At 46.6% G+C, this 17599-nt stretch overlaps 1 protein-coding gene across 5 annotated transcripts in view; it reads left to right on the plus strand.

The window, feature by feature from the left end:
* LOC110496699 (zinc finger protein 40) overlaps positions 1–17599 on the plus strand; it is a 100138-nt gene that overhangs the window by 41946 nt on the left and 40593 nt on the right. The window contains exon 1 of one of the 5 annotated variants that reach the window (XM_036953523.1): positions 2329–2995. The exons of the other annotated variants lie outside the window; for them this stretch is intronic. The gene's annotated coding sequence lies outside the window, so the exon portion shown is untranslated. Of the gene's footprint in view, positions 1–2328; positions 2996–17599 lie in introns of those variants that run through there. 5 annotated transcript variants of the gene reach the window in all.

Genomic DNA, 17599 nt, shown 5'->3' on the forward strand with positions numbered 1-17599 from the left:
CTAGGAGCGCCGCCTCTGGATGAGTGTTTTCCTGTTTGCTTATGTCGGAATACAGCTCATTGAGTGCGGTCTTAGTGCCAGCATCGGTCTGTGGTGGTATGTAGACAGCTAGAAAGATATAGATGAAAACCTGTCGGTAGATGGTGTGGTCTACAATCAAAACCTTGAGACTTCCTTAGATATCGTGCACCAGCTGTTGTTTACATATATGCATAGTCCGCCACCCCTTGTCTTACCAGACACCTCTGTTCTATCCTGCCGATACGGCTTATAACCAGCCAGCTGTATGTTGATAATGTCGTCGACGACTTCGTGAAGCATAAGATATTACAGTTTTTGATGTCCCGTTGGTAGTTTAATCTTCCTCGTAGGTCGCCAATTTTATTTTCCATTTGCACGTTAGCTAGAAGAACGGAAGACGGGGGGGGGGTCTACTCGATCGCCTACGAATTCTCAAAAGGCAGCCCGACCTCTGTCCTCTTTTTCTCCATCGTCTCTTCACGCAAATGACGGAGATTTGGGCCTGTTACCGGGAAAGCAGAATGTCGTTCACATTGGGGTCGTTAAAGGGAAAAAAGGCTTCTGCCAGTTGGTGGTGAGTAATCACTGTTCTGATGTCTAGAAGTTATTTTTGGTCATAAGAGACAGTAGCAGCAATATTATGTACAAAAATAAGTAAAAATAAATAAATGACAAACAACGCAAAAAGCACGTAAAACGTCAGCCATCTTCTCCGGTGCCATCTCTGACGAGCTAAGGAGGAGGCATATGAGTAAGGGGGGGGGGGGTGAGAGAGGGTTGGATGAGGGGTGGGGAGTAGAGGGTGGTTGACTGCCTGCTGGCAGTGACATCATCCTGTTGCGTAACATGAGGGCCATCTCTTCGTTTAGCCGCTGCTGCCATGGGAAGAAAGGGTGAGGCAAGGTGGTTTCTGAGCTCACCACAGCTCACCTTGCTCTGGATAGATAGACTTTGACTGTCTGGGGATTTCTAAGCTGCCTGTAACTCTCACTTACTGACTTCACTCCCTTATCGCCAGCCATCTCTCCTCCTTCTCCACGTCCTTCTCCTCCTCTCTTTCTGGAGGGAGGTGGGAGAAAAAGTGTGTGTGTGTGTGTGTGTGTGTGAGCTCACACAGTGTGTGTGTGTGTGTGTGTGTGTGTGTGTGTGACTACAAATTCTGCGTAGGAACTGCTGGGCTGTGACTCAGTGCTCCTCAAGTGTGGTTTGTAAAAAAATAGTGTGTGTGTGTGTGTGTGTGTGTGTGATTTTACATAAGTATGTGTGTTGGTGTGTCCGTACTTGTGTGTGCGTGCCATGACTAACGGCGACTGACTCCAACAACACACTCACTACTGAGATCCGTCTGTAACCAGTCACACAGACAGACTGAGGGTTGGCTGCTGGAGCACCAGCCTGCAGAGAGAGTAACATGGTGATCCCAGGTAGCAGCAGGTCACCTGAACCACACAGCACAGCCATCAACAGCCAGGCTGCAGTACACAATGTTCAGCAGTCACTCTACTGAGACTTCCAGCAGTGTGTGCAATGCGCAAGTTCCCCTGTGTCTGTTTCTTTTTCAGTGTATTTCTGAGCGTGTTCTGTGTCTATTTCAGTACCCCTGTGTGCGTTAGCAACACTCAGTCCCTGTGCGTTAGCAACACTCCTTAGTCCCCGTGTGTTAGCAACACTCCTTAGTCCCCGTGCGTTAGCAACACCCATTAGTCCCCATGTGTTAGCAGCACCCATTAGTCCCCGTGTGTTAGCAACACTCATTAGTCCCTGTGTGTTAGCAGCACTCATTAGTCCCCGTGTGTTAGCAGCACTCATTAGTCCCCGTGTGTTAGCAGCACCCATTTGTCCCCGTGTGTTAGCAGCACCCATTAGTCCCCGTGTGTTAGCAGCACTCATTAGTCCCCGTGTGTTAGCAGCACTCATTAGTCCCCGTGTGTTAGCAGCACCCATTAGTCCCCGTGTGTTAGCAGCACCCATTAGTCCCCGTGTGTTAGCAGCACCCATTAGTCCCCGTGTGTTAGCAGCACCCATTAGTCCCCGTGTGTTAGCAGCACCCATTAGTCCCCGTGTGTTAGCAGCACCCATTAGTCCCCGTGTGTTAGCAGCATCCATTAGTCCCCGTGTGTTAGCAGCACCCATTAGTCCCCGTGTGTTAGCAGCACCCATTAGTCCCCGTGTGTTAGCAGCACCCATTAGTCCCCGTGTATGTATGTTTGAACTTTTATTGTCCTCGTTTGCTAGTGAACTGAGAGCTTGTTGTGCAGCAGCAGATTGTATCAATTCACAGGACAGATCAATGTGTATTTATAGCTGCTGTGGTGGCGTGGGAGGTTGCTGCTCATCACAAGTGGGTTAGTGGCTAATCTGCTGTTGACTGTGTGTGTGTGTCCCTCCCCACACATGAATAGGAATTAGTCACCAGAGCTTCTTTAGCCCCTGCATCCTGCTTTGTTTTAGATTTGAGAAGGAAAAAAAAAACGAATGTTGCTCTGGTAGGAGAAGACGGCACAGTGGCAGTCAGGGCTTTCCCTGATTTCAGAACAGGGGTTAAAAAGAACAGTGAGGGAGAGCGGGCAGGAAAGCAACGACAGAAAGAGAAGAGAAGTGGGACTTCTAGTTGGTGCTCAAGCAGAAGGAGAGGCAGTCAGAAGTGAGAACCGAAAGCTACGACTCTCATCTCAACTCACTCTGTGGAGGTTTGAGTGAGAGAGTTCACTGACAGACAGACAGACAGACAGACAGTTGGCCAGACGCTCTCTCTGCGTTCCACTCCGCTGTGGCGTTTCATGAGTTGAGGAGAGGGCAGGAAAGAATGTCAGACAGTTATTGGTCGAGGAGGAGAGTGTCTGGCTGACTTACTGAGAGGGTAACGTCAGGTGTTCCTCAGTGAACGACGTGTTATCTGACTCTGAGGATAGAAGACACACAGAGACTTCAGAACAGATTCCGACCACAGAACAGTTTTCTGCCATTTGCGAAGGTATCGTGATGTGCGTGAGTGTCTTTGTGCGTCTCTTTCATAGACTGTGTGTGTGTTGAGTTTTTTTTTTTTTTTTTAGTGTGTGAGTGTGTGTTTGATTTATGGCTGTGTGCTATTGCAACAGGATTACAGTATGTACTCCTACAGTGGAGGTTGAGTTTTTCGGTTTCCTCCTACTGCATCTCTGGTTCTCATTGATCCCCTCTTTGTTTACCTCCTCTCCTGTCTGGTCTACCCAAGAAAGCCATTGGTCATCTACAAAACATACAGAATGCTGCAGCACGGGTACTGACCAAGACCAGATGGGGAGAACACATTACACCAGTTTTAAGGTCTCTGTACTGGCTGCCTGTGAGTTTAATAATTCATTTAAAGATTCTTCTATTGGTTTTTAAATCAATCCACGATTGTACACCCCAATACATGTCAGACATGTACGTTCTGTACCCAGTAGATTCCTCTGGCACAGGTCTTTTAACTCTCCCAAAGCCTAGGACCAAGAGGCATGGAGAGGCAGCCTGTAGTTACTGTGACCCAGCCTTCCAGAGAACCTGAGGGGGGACGAAACTGTGGACATATTTTAAAGAGATTTTAAAACACACCGGGATTGATGGCCTTCTTTTCTCCCGTTCTTTTTAATCGTTTTTGAAAGATAAGAGCAGGGTGGTATGTTATGGATGGTGTGTAACATCTTAGAGGCCTGTGTGTTTATAAGTGTAATAAGTCAAAATAGCAAGCATATGTTGTTCATTACAACATGGTGGTGTTCTGTTCTGTCGTCACAACCTGGAGGTGGTGGTGTTCTGTTCTGTCATCACAACCTGGAGGTGGTGGTGTTCTGTTTTGTCGTCACAACCTGGAGATGGTGGTGTTCTGTTCTGTCATCACAACCTGGAGGTGGTGGTGTTCTGTTCTGTCATCACAACCTGGAGGTGGTGGTGTTCTGTTCTGTTATCACAACCTGGAGGTGGTGTTCTGTTCTGTCATCACAACCTGGAGGTGGTGGTGTTCTGTCGTCACAACCTGGAGGTGGTGGTGTTCTGTCGTCACAACCTGGAGGTGGTGGTGTTCTGTTCTGTCGTCACAACCTGGAGGTGGTGGTGTTCTGTTCTGTCATTACAACCTGGAGGTGGTGGTGTTCTATTCTGTCATCACAACCTGGAGGTGGTGTTCTGTGGTCACAACCTGGAGGTGGTGGTGTTCTGTTCTGTCGTCACAACCTGGAGGTGGTGGTGTTCTGTCGTCACAACATCTCGGTGTGTCTGCTGGCCATGACATTGGCAGAATGGTTGATGTCAGTCAGGGGCTAACGACGCTAACTACTAAATCAGTCAGTCCATTCAGTGAATGACTTACTCCTTAAAGCAAGGCTTACTTACTGCACATGGCTGTGTGGTGTTTAACCAATGGGCAGAGTGATGCGGTGCCATCGAGAAGATGATCTCAGGCAGGATGAGCTGCTGGATTGTTCCAGTTAACAGTTACAGCCAAGTCCCTTAGATGAGAGGTGTGGGTGGGTGGAGCTGGTCTTGACTGACTCTTCCACACACCATGAGCTCATCAGATCTCCACTAGCCATGGTCTCCCTGCTTAACTTAATGACGGTGTTTTAATGACATAATGGTGTCACTTCTGGTGGTGGAGGCTCTCCATCCTCCTCGACAAGGAAGCATTTATACCCTCTGCTAGGCTGTGTCCAATATGCCACCCCATTCCCTATATAGTGCGCTACGTTTGACCAGGGCCCATAGTGCTCGGGTCAAAAGTAGTGTACAATGTAATGAATAGGTGACCATTAGGAACGCAGTCCTAGATTTCCTTCAGAGGGTGAGCAGTTACTATCCCTTTATTGGCCACAATTAGAATGGTGGGGAAAACAAAATGGTGGGGAAAACAAAATGGTGGGTGAAAAACATGCATACAGGATTTTTGATATGCCATTACCATCTGGGTGCAGAAATACTCTGTAACAGTGGTCTGATACGACGACTTCAACGTGATGTTCAGTGGATGTCTTTGTTTTGTTATTCTCTGATCCAAAAAGAGTTGGAGGGGAAAAAAGAGACTAGAAAAGGGAGAAGGAGTGGAGAGGGAGAGAGATGGAAAGATTGAGAATCCGTCCCTCCGCTCTCCTCTCTCAGCGGTGTTCTGCTCGGTGTGATTATGTAACGTTACCGTCGGCCTGCCTGTCGGTGAGGAAGACACCGGTTAATAGCGTGAGGTCTGGTCAAAAGTAGTGCACTATATAGGGATTAGGGACACAACCAGAGCAGCTGCTGTAAAGCCCAGAGAGAAGCTACTGAGCTGGCCACCAGTTTCCCTAGGGATGCCCACCACGCCCGGACACCAGTACAGTGCCAGTCTCCCTAGGGATGCCCACCACACCCGGACACCAGTACAGTGCCAGTCTCCCTAGGCATGCCCACAACACACAGCGATCACTGAGGCAGACAACATATTACAGAACAGTGCACTAGAACAGTACACCGGAACACCAGAACAGGTCACCAGAACACCAGAACAGAACACCAGAACAGAACACCAGAACAGTACACCAGAACAGAGCACCAGAACAGAACACCAGAACAGTACACCAGAACAGTACACCAGAACAGAACACCAGAACACCAGAGCAGTGCACCAGAACAGAACACCAGAACACCAGAACAGAACACCATAACAGTACACCAGAACAGAGCACCAGAACAGAACACCAGAACAGAACACCAGAACAGTACACCAGAACACCAGAGCAGTGCACCAGAACAGAACACCAGAACAGTACACCAGAACACCAGAACAGAACACCATAACAGTACACCATAACAGTACACCAGAACAGAACACCAGAACAGAACACCAGAACAGAGCACCAGAACAGAACACCAGAACAGTACACCAGAACAGAACACCAGAACAGAGCACCAGAACAGAACACCAGAACACCAGAGCAGTGCACCAGAACAGAACACCAGAACAGTACACCAGAACACCAGAACAGAACACCATAACAGTACACCATAACAGTACACCAGAACAGAACACCAGAACAGAACACCAGAACAGAGCACCAGAACAGAACACCAGAACAGTACACCAGAACAGAACACCAGAACAGAGCACCAGAACAGAGCACCAGAACAGAGCACCAGAACAGAGCACCAGAACAGTGCACCAGAACAGTGCACCAGAACAGAACACCAGAACAGTATACCAGAACACCAGAACAGAGCACCAGAACAGAACACCAGAACAGTACACCAGAACAGTGCACCAGAACAGAACACCAGAACAGTATACCAGAACACCAGAACAGAGCACCAGAACAGAACACCAGAACAGAGCACCAGAACAGAGCACCAGAACAGAGCACCAGAACAGTGCACCAGAACAGTACACCATAACAGTATACCAGAACACCAGAACAGTGCACCAGAACAGTACACCAGAACAGTACACCAGAACAGAACACCAGAACAGTATACCAGAACACCAGAACAGTGCACCAGAACAGTACACCAGAACAGTACACCAGAACAGTACACCAGAACACCAGAACAGTGCACCAGAACACCAGAACAGTGCACCAGAACAGAACACCAGAACAGTATACCAGAACACCAGAACAGTGCACCAGAACACCAGAACAGTGCACCAGAACAGAACACCAGAACAGTACACCAGAACACCAGAACAGTGCACCAGAACACCAGAGCAGTACACCAGAGCAGTACACCAGAACAGTACACCAGAACAGTACACCAGAACAGTACACCAGAACAGAAAACCAGAACAGAACAGTGCACAAGAACACCAGAACAGAACACCAGAACAGAACACCAGAACAGAACACCATAACAGTACACCATAACAGTACACCAGAACAGTGCATCAGAACAGTGCACCAGAAGACCAGAACAGTGCACCAGAAGACCAGAACAGTGCACCAGAACACCAGAACAGTGCACCAAAACACCAGAACAGTGCACCAAAACACCAGAACAGTGCACCAGAACAGTGCACCAGAACACCAGAACAGTGCACCAGAACACCAGAACAGTGCACCAGAACACCAGAGCAGTACACCAGAACAGTGCACCAGAACAGCAGAACAGTGCACCAAAACACCAGAACAGTACACCAGAACAGTGCACCAGAACACCAGAACAGTGCACCAGAACACCAGAGCAGTACACCAGAACACCAGAACAGTACACCAGAACAGTGCACCAGAACACCAGAACAGTGCACCAGAACACCAGAGCAGTACACCAGAACAGTACACCAGAACAGTACACCAGAACAGTACACCAGAACAGAAAACCAGAACAGAACAGTGCACAAGAACACCAGAACAGAACACCAGAACACCAGAACAGTACACCAGAACAGTGCATCAGAACAGAACACCAGAACAGTATACCAGAACACCAGAACAGTGCACCAGAACAGTACACCAGAACAGTACACCAGAACAGTACACCAGAACAGAAAACCAGAACAGAACAGTGCACAAGAACACCAGAACAGTGCACAAGAACACCAGAACAGAACACCAGAACACCAGAACTGTGCACCAGTACACCAGAACACCAGAACAGTACACCAGAACAGTACACCATAACAGTACACCAGAACACCAGAACAGAACACCAGAACAGAACACCAGAACAGAACACCATAACAGTACACCATAACAGTACACCAGAACAGTGCATCAGAACAGTGCACCAGAAGACCAGAACAGTGCACCAGAACACCAGAACAGTGCACCAGAACACCAGAACAGTGCACCAAAACACCAGAACAGTACACCAGAACAGTGCACCAGAACACCAGAACAGTGCACCAAAACACCAGAACAGTACACCAGAACAGTGCACCAGAACACCAGAACAGTGCACCAAAACACCAGAACAGTACACCAAAACACCAGAACAGTACACCAGAACAGTGCACCAAAACACCAGAACAGTACACCAGAACAGTGCACCAGAACACCAGAACAGTGCACCAGAACACCAGAACAGTGCACCAAAACACCAGAACAGTGCACCAAAACACCAGAACAGTACACCAGAACACCAGAACAGTGCACCAGAACACCAGAACAGTACACCAGAACACCAGAACAGTGCACCAGAACACCAGAACAGTACACCAGAACACCAGAACAGTGCACCAAAACACCAGAACAGTGCACCAAAACACCAGAACAGTGCACCAAAACACCAGAACAGTGCACCAGAACACCAGAACAGTGCACCAGAACACCAGAGCAGTACACCAGAACAGTACACCAGAACAGTGCACCAGAACAGTGCACCGGAACACCAGAACAGTGCACCAGAACACCAGAACAGTGCACCAGAACACCAGAACAGTGCACCAGAACACCAGAACAGTGCACCAAAACACCAGAACAGTGCACCAAAACACCAGAACAGTACACCAGAACACCAGAACAGTGCACCAGAACACCAGAACAGTACACCAGAACACCAGAACAGTGCACCAGAACACCAGAACAGTACACCAGAACACCAGAACAGTGCACCAAAACACCAGAACAGTGCACCAAAACACCAGAACAGTGCACCAAAACACCAGAACAGTGCACCAGAACACCAGAACAGTGCACCAGAACACCAGAGCAGTACACCAGAACAGTACACCAGAACAGTGCACCAGAACAGTGCACCGGAACACCAGAACAGTGCACCAGAACACCAGAACAGTGCACCAGAACACCAGAGCAGTACACCAGAACAGTGCACCAGAACAGTACACCAGAACAGTGCACCAGAACAGTACACCAGAACAGTGCACCAGAACAGTGCACCAAAACACCAGAACAGTGCACCAGAACAGTACACCAGAACAGTACACCAGAACAGTGCACCAAAACACCAGAACAGTACACCAGAACAGTACACCAGAACAGTGCACCAGAACACCAGAACAGTACACCAGAACAGTGCACCAAAACAGTGCACCAGAACACCAGAACAGTGCACCAAAACACCAGAACAGTACACCAGAACAGTGCACCAAAACACCAGAACAGTACACCAGAACAGTACACCAGAACAGTGCACCAGAACACCAGAACAGTACACCAGAACAGTACACCAGAACAGTGCACCAGAACAGTGCACCGGAACACCAGAACAGTACACCAGAAGTGTACACCAGAAGAGTACACCAGTATGCTCAGTTGACTTTACCTTACTCACTCTGATCTGTAAGCTGTTGAGCTATTTAGGGTGTTTGATTTCTCCAATGCATAGCTGAGAAGTAGCAATGATAACCGGGGAAACGCCTGGTGTGATTACACCAGGAAGTGTACAGGTACTGTAGGCCTAGCACCTGTCAACTGAATGTAGAGGATGTGTTGAGCAGTCTGTGTATTGACTGTGGCATGCTGTTTTTGCAACAATCAAACAGTTAATAGTGTAAAATGTTTTTACTTCCTTGTCTTTTCATATTTCGCAATATTCAGAGAATAAGACATTTAAAAAAAAAAAAGTTGTGCATTCAGTTGTTCAAAAGACAGGCTAACTGGTATTTATGCTTGATAAATGTATTGGTGGAGCAGTTCATTTCAGATGCATAAAGGAGCATTTGAATATTGTCCTTTGTCCCATTGATGCGGTTCTGATCGTAAACCGTATTTGACACATACACTGCTATGCAGCCGATAGAATAGCCTCTGAGAGAATAGCCTCTGGGAGAATAGCCTCTGAGAGAATAGCCTCTGAGAGAATAGCCTCTGAGAGAATAGCCTCTGAGAGAATAGCCTCTGAGAGAATAGCCTCTGGGAGAATAGCCTCTGGGAGAATAGCCTCTGAGAGAATAGCCTCTGAGAGAATAGCCTCTGAGAGAATAGCCTCTGAGAGAATAGCCTCTGAGAGAATAGCCTCTGAGAGAATAGCATCTGAAAGGGAATTGTAATAGAGGCCAGGCAGGTTTCTTGAATACAAGTTTTTTTTCATTTGTCACTTTGGATTGCTTCCAGAATGTTAAATACTGAACAAAAATATAAACGCAACATGCAACAATTACAACGATTTACTGAGATACAGTTCACATAAGGAAATCATTCAATTGAAATAAATTCATTAGCCCCTAATCTGTGGATTTCACATGACTGGGCAGGGGCACAGCCATGTGTGGATCTGGGAGGGCATAGTCCCACCCACTTGGGAGCCAGGCTCACACACTGGGCAGCCAGGCTCAGCCAATCAGAACAAGTTTTTCCCCACAAAAGGGCGTTATTACAGACAGAAGTACTCCTCAGTTTCATCAGCTATTCGGGTGGCTGGTCTCAGACGATCGTGCAGGTGAAGAAGCCGGATGTGGAGGTCCTAGGCTGTCATGGTTACACGTGGTCTGCAGTTGTGAGGCCAGTTGGACATACTGCCAAATTCTCTAAAACAATGTTGGAGGCGGCTTATGGTAGATAAATTAACATTAAATTATCTGGCAACAGCTCTATGGACATTCCTGCAGTCAGCATGCCAATTGCACGCTCCTTCAAAACTTGAGACATCTGTGGCATTGTGTTGTGTGACAGAACTGCACATTTTAAGTGGCCTTTCATTGTCCCCAGCACAAGGTGCACCTGTGTAATGATCATGCTGTTTAATCAGCTTCTTGATATACCACAGCTGTCAGGTGGATGGATTATCTTGACAAAGGAGAAATGCTCACTAACAGGGATAGAAACAAATTTGTAGCACAAATTTATTTCAGCTCATGAGACACGGGACCAACACTCTGCATGTTGTGTTTTATATTTTTGTTCAGTGTAGTAACACCACAGCTGGTAAGACAAACAACACAGACAGAGTTGTTTGTCAGGTCTGAGAGAGAATTTAAAAAAAAAACTCCCAGAAAACCTGAATCTCCACTTCACCTGTTGAGTAAGAAGTTGGGCAGAAGGAAGTTGACAGAGCCTACACACACAGTACACACATACTGACAGTAATCACAGTACACATGCACACAGTACACACACACACGCACACTGGGGAAATACAGTGTTTGGGTTGTGGCATTGTTGAGTGTGTCGTGTCTTTGGCATGGTTTAATTGAAGACTGTTATTTTATCAAATCAATTCTCTGTCATTATTACGTGATTAAACTAATCATGGAAATGTAATTAACTAGGAAGTCGGGGCACCAAGGAAAATCTGCACATTACAAAGTTATAATTTTCCTAATATAACTCTTCAGATATTTTAATATCTGATCAATTAGTCTTCAAATTAATTATTCTTTACCTCACGCTAGTCTCATTCCAAACATCGTAAATTGTTGGTTATCTGCACGAACCCAGCCTTTTACTATGAATCATCCATACACCAATTGTCTTAATCATTAATTTACTAACTAACTAAATAATCACAGAAATGCATAAACAAACAGTAGATATGGTTACAAGGAAATGATTGGGGAGGTTCCCTAGTGGGTTAAGCCGATATGACGGCTTGGTGGACAAAGGGGAGTGGGTGTGGACTGAGAAGGGGGTGTGGACTGAGAAGGGGGTGTGGACTGAGAAGGGGGTGTGGACTGAGAAGGGGGTGTGGACTGAGAAGGGCGGGAAAGACAAAAAGGAGTCCCTACATAGTTGATAATTATGTTAATTGAAATGCTAATCCTTTGCACATGAACGCTGACTCATTCGGGAATAATTGCAATCAATATATATATTTACGCTCAGTGTGTCGTCGTGATCTCTGTTGGAATCGTCCGTCTTTCTGTTGGAGAGTTTGTTCGAGCGTCTCTCTCTGCTTTCCTGAACCCTTTCGTAGTTAGAATGGGTGCTTCAGAGTCTCATTCAGAAATGTTTTCATAGAATAGATGTTTTGGCGGTTGTCAGTCTTCGCATCCCAGGTTGACATAATTTCTAGCAGCAGACTAGTAATTAGTATCTAAGATTTGCTCTTATTCTGTCGGAATCGATAGTCTCAGAGTTTAACCATTTCCAGCTGTGTAGCCAATGCTCCACGTGGTATGGTTAGGAATTCTACAACCATTACAACCTTAGCTTATGCTGAGGTTTTTTGTGGTCTGAACTCAACCTGTGTCCCCTTGGTGTCCATCAGGTATGCGTGGTCTGAAGAGGATTTCTTCAGGTTAGGGTTTTATTCGTAACAGTAGAAAATGGCTGTCCCATGAGCCAGATCATGTCTGTGCTCACGGGGGCGGACCAATGACTTAGTTAAACTTTAAAGGGAATACAATTCTCTCACATTAACGGTTTAACATAGCATTACATCATTTCACAAATGGTTTCATCTTTACTCCTTCATTTTATACAATAATTAGACACAAACCTCATAATGGAGGCACCTGTATAAACAGAGTTATGGTAATGTGGCTGTATTGTCTTTCACGAGGTCACAAACATGAAACAAAATGGACCGGGTCGTAGCTGGCTTCTCCACCGACAGTTTACACATTCTCCAAAACATGGCTATTGTTCTGTTCTCAAGTTCTGTGATGTAGAATAAGTTCCATTGTTCTACTGTGAAACTCTCTCTCTCTCTCTATACCTCCTGGCCAGGAGAAGAACGTCTCCTCCAGGAATTTAAGACCTGAGATAACAGAACCTGGGTGTAGGAGAGAGAGCGAGAGGGATACCACGATCTTTAACCAGAAAGGGTCACGCCACGACAAGTGTCAGAGGTCATTGTTGGTCCTGTTGTGTGTGTTCAGACAATTAACATTGTGTGCATGTGTAGGTGTGCGCACGCATTTCTATGTTTGTGTGTGTGTGTGTGTGTGTGTGTGTGTGGACTGCTGCCAGAGAGACTGGCTCCCCAGGGCTAGAGGGGCTGGTCAGGGTTAACTGCTGTTAATTGCCCACTGCCCACAGCAATATGGTTGATGAGTATAGAGGGGACTGGGAGCAACCAGTCCACTGTCACTCAGAGAGAAGTGGATTAAGGGCCAGGGATGAGAGAACTGACATGGCTGGAATGGAATAGTGCTCCTGTTGCCTTCAGTTTTCACATGAGGTAACTACTGCTGCTTTCAGTTGTTAGTTGACCAGGACCTTAGAGTTCTATCTGGCTCACTTCTCAAGACCAAATTACTGACCGGGACCTTGGAGGTCTTCACTACATGACCAAAAGTATGTGGACACCTGCACTTTGAACATCTCATTCCAAAATCATAGGCATTAATATGGAGTTGGAGGCTTTCCACTAGATATTGGAACATTGCTGCGGGGACTTGCTTCCTTTCAGCCACAAGAGCATTAGTGTGGTTGGGCACTGATGTTGGGCGATTAGGCCTGGCTCACAATCGGTGGGGTTGAGATCAGGGCTCTGTGCAGGCCAGTTAAGTTCTTCCACAATGATCTTTACAAAACATTTATGTATAGACCTCGCTTTGTGCACAGGGGCATTGTCATGCTGAAATAAGCTATTGCCACGAAGTGGGGCGGCAGGGTAGCCTAGTGGTTAGAGCGTTGGACTAGTAACCGAAAGGTTGCAAGTTCAAATCCCCGAGCTGACAAGGTACAAATCTGTCGTTCTGCCCCTGAACAGGGGAACAGGCAGTTAACCCTGATTCGTCCGTCGGATTTCCAGATGGTGAAGGGGGATTTATCACTCCAGAGAAAGCATTTCTACTGCTCCAGAGTCCAATGGCGGCAAGCTATACACCACTCCAGCCTATGGTTGGCATTGTGCATGGCTAATCTTAGGCTGCTCGACCAAACCCATTTCATGTTCTTCCATAGGCAGTTTGGAACTCGGTAGTCCAGTTTTTCACGCCCTAGACGCTTCAGCACTCAGCGATCCAGTTCTGTGAGCTTGTGTGGCCTACCACTGCGTTGTTGAACCGTTGTTGCTCCTAGACCTGGTGTGCCCAACCTTCTTTGACATGAAGATCTACTTCTTCATTTGCCAGCCTGATGAGATCTACCAGGTAGCAGCTATGGACCTGCTACTATGACACCTATGTGATACCCAAGTATAATGTGGACCAATAACATTTTGTTCACAAATAAGTGCAACTAATTTAATTTCCTACCTTTTTTATTAGTGTGACTTTTGGCATTGGGAGGCAAGTCGTTTTTCCTAGTCAGGGCTATAGCAGCTTGTTGTAAGTCTCATGCAGGCCACAGGGTGGTCATCAGTCATACTAGATCTGTACCTGGCCTTTATTGTCTTTATGTGAGACTCAGAGGAAGGTAGATCCAAAAAATGGCTGATAAGTTGAGAGCCCATTTTCTTATGTTTGGATACTTCTCCTCTAGCAGTAGCTCCCAGAACTCTTCCTTCATCACAGTGGTTGTTCTGGATTTCAGCTGAACGTCATTTTGAAGGGCGAACATTTCAGTTTCTGCTATAATTGTATCCAACTGAAAAAGGGATCCCATTTTGGAGGCAATGACTTCCACATTTATGTCTGTGCCTAACGGAAATTATATATACTTGGCAATAGGCTCAAGTGATGCAAAGTCAGTGAAACGACTGTCAAACTCCGATAGGATGCTCTGGACTTGCTCCACGTAACGTGCACTGTCCAGCTGTGCTGTGTCCTTTCCCCTTGACGTTCAGGTTCTGAATACATGTGTTGAAAGAAGTGCAGGTCCTCACGTTGTAGCTTTCTCGTGAGCGGTTGTAGATTGCATTTAAAAGTGTTCACAGAGCTGATCATGTCGATTTACAGTTAACTAAGCATGTAAGTTAGGTCAGTGAGAGGAGTTAAATCCAGGAGCCACTGTGTGTCCTCTAGCGGTGCATATTCTGCATGTTTGGAGACCTTTAGAAACTCCTTGATTTCAGGCAACAACTCACTGAATCTTCCTAAAAATGTACCTCTGCTCAGCCACCGCACGGCATGGTAGTTGGTTGTAGAATAGCATGGTAGTCGGTTACAGAACAGCATGGTAGTTGGTTACAGAACAGCATGGTAGTTGGTTACAGAACAGCATGGTAGTCGGTTACAGAACAGCATGGTAGTTGGTTACAGAACAGCATGGTAGTTGGTTACAGAACAGCATGGTAGTCGGTTACAGAACAGCATGGTAGTCGGTTACAGAACAGCATGGTAGTTGGTTGTAGAATAGCATGGTAGTCGGTTACAGAACAGCATGGTAGTTGGTTACAGAACAGCATGGTAGTTGGTTACAGAACAGCATGGTAGTCGGTTACAGAACAGCATGGTAGTCGGTTACAGAACAGCATGGTAGTCGGTTACAGAACAGCATGGTAGTCGGTTACAGAACAGCATGGTAGTTGGTTACAGAACAGCATGGTAGTTGGTTACAGAACAGCATGGTAGTCGGTTACGGAACAGCATGGTAGTGCTGTTACAGAACAGCATGGTAGTTGGTTACAGAACAGCATGGTAGTCGGTTACAGAACAGCATGGTAGTCGGTTACAGAACAGCATGGTAGTCGGTTACAGAACAGCATGGTAGTCGGTTACAGAACAGCATGGTAGTCGGTTACAGAACAGCATGGTAGTCGGTTACAGAACAGCATGGTAGTCGGTTACAGAACAGCATGGTAGTCGGTTACAGAACAGCATGGTAGTCGGTTACAGAACAGCATGGTAGTCGGTTACAGAACAGCATGGTAGTCGGTTACAGAACAGCATGGTAGTCGGTTACAGAACAGCATGGTAGTCGGTTACAGAGCAGCATCGTAGTTGGTTACAGAACAGCATGATAGTCGGTTACGGAACAGCATGGTAGTGCTGTTACAGAACAGCATGGTAGTTGGTTACAGAACAGCATGGTAGTTGGTTACAGAACAGCATGGTAGTCGGTTACAGAACAGCATGGTAGTCGGTTACAGAACAGCATGGTAGTCGGTTACAGAACAGCATGGTAGTCGGTTACAGAACAGCATGGTAGTTGGTTACAGAACAGCATGGTAGTTGGTTACAGAACAGCATGGTAGTCGGTTACAGAACAGCATGGTAGTCGGTTACAGAACAGCATGGTAGTCGGTTACAGAACAGCATGGTAGTTGGTTACAGAACAGCATGGTAGTCGGTTACAGAACAGCATGGTAGTCGGTTACAGAACGGTTACAGAACAGCATGGTAGTTGGTTACAGAACAGCATGGTAGTCGGTTACAGAACAGCATGGTAGTCGGTTACAGAACAGCATGGTAGTCGGTTACAGAACAGCATGGTAGTCGGTTACAGAACAGCATGGTAGTCGGTTACAGAACAGCATGGTAGTCGGTTACAGAACAGCATGGTAGTCGGTTACAGAACAGCATGGTAGTCGGTTACAGAACAGCATGGTAGTCGGTTACAGAACAGCATGGTAGTCGGTTACAGAACAGCATGGTAGTTGGTTACAGAACAGCATGGTAGTCGGTTACAGAACAGCATGGTAGTCGGTTACAGAACAGCATGGTAGTCGGTTACAGAACAGCATGGTAGTCGGTTACAGAACAGCATGGTAGTCGGTTACAGAACAGCATGGTAGTCGGTTACAGAACAGCATGGTAGTCGGTTACAGAACAGCATGGTAGTTGGTTACAGAACAGCATGGTAGTTGGTTACAGAACAGCATGGTAGTTGGTTACAGAACAGCATGGTAGTTGGTTACAGAACAGCATGGTAGTTGGTTACAGAACAGCATGGTAGTTGGTTACAGAACAGCATGGTAGTCGGTTACAGAACAGCATGGTAGTCGGTTACAGAACAGCATGGTAGTCGGTTACAGAACAGCATGGTAGTCGGTTACAGAACAGCATGGTAGTCGGTTACAGAACAGCATGGTAGTTGGTTACAGAACAGCATGGTAGTCGGTTACAGAACAGCATGGTAGTTGGTTACAGAACAGCATGGTAGTCGGTTACAGAACAGCATGGTAGTTGGTTTTTGAAGGTAATATTAGTGACAAACTCACAGCCCGTGCTGAACTTCCTGGACTAGTATGAATGACAATTTGTCCAAAATGGCACCCTATTCCCTACGGGTCCAGGTCAAGAGTAGTGCAACTATATAGGGAATAGGGTGCCATTTTGGGGGACAGCCCTGCAGTGTGAGTTGAGTGACAGACTTCTCCAAACGATTTGCCTCTGCTAACGACTGCGTCGACGTAGAGCTTAGCTTATGTGAAGTGTGCAGAAGACAAGGCAGTCTCGTGCCAAAGTATTTCTAATGAATTAACGTGATTAGGGAATGTATGAATTATAACCTTATCATAGTCTGAGCCGAAACGACATGAAGTGTGTGTGTGACTGTGTGTGTGAAGTTTGTTTTCACACGGAATCTAATGAAACGTGCTTCTTGCCCCCACACGGCCCAGGTGTCCTTGGTCAGCGTTGATGACACGCTGGCCGTCGCTCTGTGGAGTCAGTTGAGTGGAAACAGCAGTCCGGATGTTAGTTCTGGTTCACGGCTCCCAGGAGAACCCAGCAGTGGGGAACTTGAGAAGTTGACCCGATCGATTTTTTTTTTTTTGACGTGTGGCTTTTTTCATTCCCCTCCCCTTTTGGGTTTTACACAATGAAAAGAAACGAGAGGGTGACTGTGTAGTACTGTACAGTTGGGATGGCTGTAGTTTTTTAATGGTCTTTTCTCTCCCCTGTCAAAAACAACTAGGGCTGCTACGTGGC

This window comes from Oncorhynchus mykiss, chromosome 18 (genome assembly GCF_013265735.2).
Source record: "Oncorhynchus mykiss isolate Arlee chromosome 18, USDA_OmykA_1.1, whole genome shotgun sequence".
Taxonomy (NCBI): domain Eukaryota; kingdom Metazoa; phylum Chordata; class Actinopteri; order Salmoniformes; family Salmonidae; genus Oncorhynchus; species Oncorhynchus mykiss.